We start from the raw sequence: 4,370 nt of genomic DNA on the forward strand, positions 1-4,370 counted from the left end.
TAAACTCTTTAAAGGCAGAGTCTCACTATGCAGCCCTGGCTGGCCTGGAACTCGCTAGGTAGACCATGCTGGCCTCACACTCATCCACCTGCCTTCTGCCTCCCTAGTGTTGTGATTAAAGGCATGTGCCATCACATCTGGCTGCACTCATATCTTTGTGGCATCTCTGAAATAATTAACTTTTTTGGATAAATGAATAAGTCTTCTAAAAATAATATATTTTAAACAAAACAGTCTTCAGATGGGGCAAAGTTACTTTTAAAACAAGGCTTGACATAGTGGCACAGATCTGTAATCTTAGCACTCAGAAAGCAGAGGTAAGAGGCTTTCTACAAGTTTAAGGCTAGCCTGCACTATATAATGAGAGACTATGTCTCAAAAATTCTAGCTAATATACACATATATGCTAGCCCACACTATATAATGAGACTATGTTTCAAAAATTCTAGCTAACACATATATATGCAAACACAAAAGGTAAAATGTTGTAATATAATTAAGAATATAGGGGCTGCTGAGCTGCCTTAATGGGTAATGGAGCTTGTTGCCATGCCTGACAACCTGAGTTTGAATTCTAGAATCCACAAGGTGGAGAGAACCAACTCCTACAGGTTGTTTTCTGACCCCTACCTGTATACCAAGACATGCCCCTCACAGTAAACAAATGGTTACAAAAAATAAAATGATGTATTTTGACATTTAAATGGATATCCTCTGTTTGTGTCCTCAATTCCCCCGCAACGACTATTTATTTACTTCCTTGTTATAATTAGTAGATAAAATGCTACAGAATTGGAGGTTTTAAGGCTGTATTTTGCTTAATTAATAATTTCTTCATTTGAACGCTACCACTCTGAATGCTACAATTAAGGCTACAGATTCTCAGGTTAATTTGGGGGCAGATCCAAGCCTTGTAGGAACTGAACATTACACAATTCAGAGCTATCCTTAAGAAAAATAAATAAATAAAGAAGAACAAAACCAGTACAAACACTGAAGGAGGTACAAAATATGATGCTTTAATTTAAAATTTAAAATAGACCACAAGTCACATATTTAAAATCCTTACAATAATATTTAAACTTAACCACAGGATAGGCCTGCGGCATTTCTTTCCTGACTGCTTTGGATATATACGCTTTTATTTCTTTTGCATATGATCAAATTTTTTTTTCATTTTTGGTTTAGAAGGGTTTCTTTCCTGGTGCACAACTCACTATTGGGAATGTTATATACATTTTAAATTTTTTTGTTGAGTATGGAAAATCTGTATGAACTTTTTTCAGATATAAAGAATAAAGGTGTAGGAGGGTTTTTTTTCCCCCCATCCTAATTCTGTATCCATAGATTTCAAAGACTGACCATCTATTTCCCTGCTCCGTTGTAAAGTATGCATTTATTTGATGATATGATTTTTAAAAAATATTTTGTTTTTATTTTATGTGTGTAAGTACATTGCCTGCACACATATAAGTGCACCCATATCGTGAATGCCTACAGAGGTCAGAAGAGGGCATTGGAGCCTCTGGAACTGGAGTTACAGATGGTTGTTAGCTGCCATGTGGGTGCTGGGACTCAAACCCAGGTCCTCTACAAGAACACCCAGTGCTCTTAATCCCTGAGTCATCTCTCCAACCCTGATATGATTTCTTATCCTTGATCTTTGTGTTCCAAGCCTAACTAACTAACTGAGCACCAGTGATATGTGTCATTAGTATAGCGGGCTGCAAATGCCAAGGAACACATCTATTTACTGAATTGCAGGAACTCAACTTCCTCTTAGTCAGATCCCTCAACTAAAATGCCCTCAACTCTTCTAGTTCTTCTCCCCATGATGGGGATTGTGACAAAGGAGAAGTTAGAATGAAGAGGAACATCTTGTCTTAGTGTGGGCTGCTCTAACAAAGTATCAAAGACTGGGTGGACATAAGCAAGGGAAACTTATTTTTCACAGTTCTGGAGACTGGAAGTCCAAGATCAGGAGGCCAGCATGATTGAGTTCTGGTGTGGTTCTCTTTAGGTTGCAGATGGTCATGTTCTCTTTGCATCCTCATGTGTTAGAAAGAAGGGAAGAGGGCACTCCCCTTGCCCCCACCATTGTTTTTCTAATCCGACTCATGAGAACTCTACAAGATTTCATCTCCTCCCACAGGCCTTACCTCCTAATATCATCATATTAGGGGTTAGGATTCCAGTCTCTTGGGGACCCTAGACCTTCAGTCTGTAACACACTTTTTGAGATTAAAAAAAATCTTACTTTTGAAACTTTTACAAACATATAAAACCGTGTGGACTTGTCTCTAGGGCCACTCCTATAGGACTTAAAGGTACCTCAAGTTTAAGTTTCTTGAAATCTGCCTTTGAATTTATCTCTGGGCACTGGGCTTCAGGACAAACATTCACAAACTTGACCACATCCACAGAAAATGGGAACCAATTTAGGATGGTGAAGGTTACTGTCTTGTATAAACAGTTAAGGGCAATGCAAAAATCGTGGGAAAGTGACCATTAAATGATTCACAAGTTTAGTACTTGGAGTCCTGTCAGGTGGAAGTATCTCAATTAATTATAAAGGAATACTTATGAATTGTAGACTAGTTTTCACAGGCAATTGACTAGCTTATGTGAAATACAGAGTTCTTTCTGGGAAAAAATGAGCACAGAAAAAGCTGAGACCCAGTGAGGGGGTCTAAGGACTGGGAGACGCACATTGGGTAGTGGTGGCATCAGGTTTTGGAGTACAACATGACAGACACTAAGCTTTACATGCCTCTGCAACTTTACAATTTTAGGATGATTTTGCTGTTTATTTTGTCACCTTAGTCACAATGGTTGAAATGTTGAAGGTTTAGGTATATGAGCCTGTTTTCTAAGTGTAAGAAAAAAATGCGTTGTTTTTTTAAACCTAGGGCAGCCACAGTGATCCACATACCTTTTCTCATTTTTTGCTTTTTAGTTTAAGACTAGGTTATGTAAAGTGGTTAACCAATGTGGAATGCCAAGGGTTGCAGGTGTAGGGTGGCTAGGTCTAAATTGTAGAAATAGATCATAATCAGGGATCGTCTGGGATCTTTATGATAGGAATTGATCACTATTCCTGTCAACAGAAACTGGATTTGGGCCTTTGGTAGGGTTCATCGGTGATGCCTGGGATGAGAGATCTAGGGCTTAAAGGAGTCAGGGCTCTTTTATAACTTGTGAAAGAACATAAATTAAACTGACTTGAAATTAAAAGGGAAAGGATTTGACATATTTGCCTCCTGAGAGGGTCAGATACCACCTTCTGTTCCTCAGCCTGACTTCCTTTAAAGTTGGCTCTTTAGCAAAATTCTAGGGGTCCTTCTTGTTGTCTGGCTGCTATCCCAGATTTAGTTATATTAGTTTAAAGAGTTTTTGTTGTTGTTGTTTTGTTTTCCTGAACGGACCCAAGGAAAGCCCCAGACTGAGTTTCTGGACTAGCATTTCCACCTCAGAACCAAGCACTGTGGTCTGGAATATGACGGCTGGCTGGCTTGTCTTGGGGCCTGCCAGTGGGAGGTGTCAGTATCCAGGATCCACAAAGACTCATTGTGGGTGAGGGGGGAAGGGTAGCTCCCATAAGAAATAGGAACCACTGTGACCAGAAAAGGAGGGTTGAGGAGATAGAAAACACTCAACACACATGCTTGAAAACCCCAAAAGTATGGATATCCATTATTTGGGGTGAAAAAATATTTTTAGACTTCCTAAATAAATATGGTTTAACTGCAAAATTGAGTAAATTTCTTCCAGGTCTGGATAGACACCATGCAGGAGGTGGGAGGAGCCTTACATTTCAGCATTAAAATGTTTTCTTTCTTGACAATGAGTCAAAGAAGATGCTACAGAAAACAGTATTCATTCAGCAAAATTTAATTTTTAGTGCCCCCTGTAAGCAGAGTGTGATTTCAATAATCCATTTGTCGTTCTGACCACACCCTATATAGGTGACATGTGTGCTTCCGTCTCGTTCTTACAGTTGGGGAAACCGAGGCATGACGCTCCCCCACCCAGCTTCATGGTGGGATCCGGGCACCGTCCTGCCTGCATGACCTCAGTGGGTCCCCTTCATCTGTTCAGGCGCCTCTAGGAATGCTCACGTCCTGCTCTGCCGCAGCCTCGGGACTGCTCCTCCGCCCAGCCGCACCCGCCCGCTCGGGAGCACCTTCCTCGGGGAGGTCCCGCAGGCTTCGGTCTGGCTGTCTCTCCCGGCTCTCCCCGGCTTTGGTTTCCCCCGGCCCCCGACGTGCGGGCGCCCCCAGCCCAGCGGCCCCAGCGCGGTGCGGGCAGATGCCGCCCCGGCGTGGAGCGAGCGCGGCGGAGGCGGCGCGGCTGGAGGTGAGCGGGCCTGC

The 4,370-nt window shown here is 42.0% G+C and overlaps 1 protein-coding gene across 1 annotated transcript in view; it reads left to right on the top strand.

The window, feature by feature from the left end:
- The first annotated feature begins 3,887 nt into the window (after positions 1 to 3,887).
- The window catches only part of Hecw2 (HECT, C2 and WW domain containing E3 ubiquitin protein ligase 2), a 416,509-nt gene continuing 416,026 nt past the window's right edge, over positions 3,888 to 4,370 (top strand). Inside the window, exon 1 of the mRNA XM_029564734.1 lies at positions 3,888 to 4,356. The gene's annotated coding sequence lies outside the window, so the exon portion shown is untranslated. The remainder of the gene's footprint in view (positions 4,357 to 4,370) is intronic.

The sequence above is a fragment of the Nannospalax galili genome, unplaced genomic scaffold (assembly GCF_000622305.1).
Source record: "Nannospalax galili isolate Female #2095 unplaced genomic scaffold, S.galili_v1.0 scaffold115, whole genome shotgun sequence".
NCBI lineage: Eukaryota > Metazoa > Chordata > Mammalia > Rodentia > Spalacidae > Nannospalax > Nannospalax galili.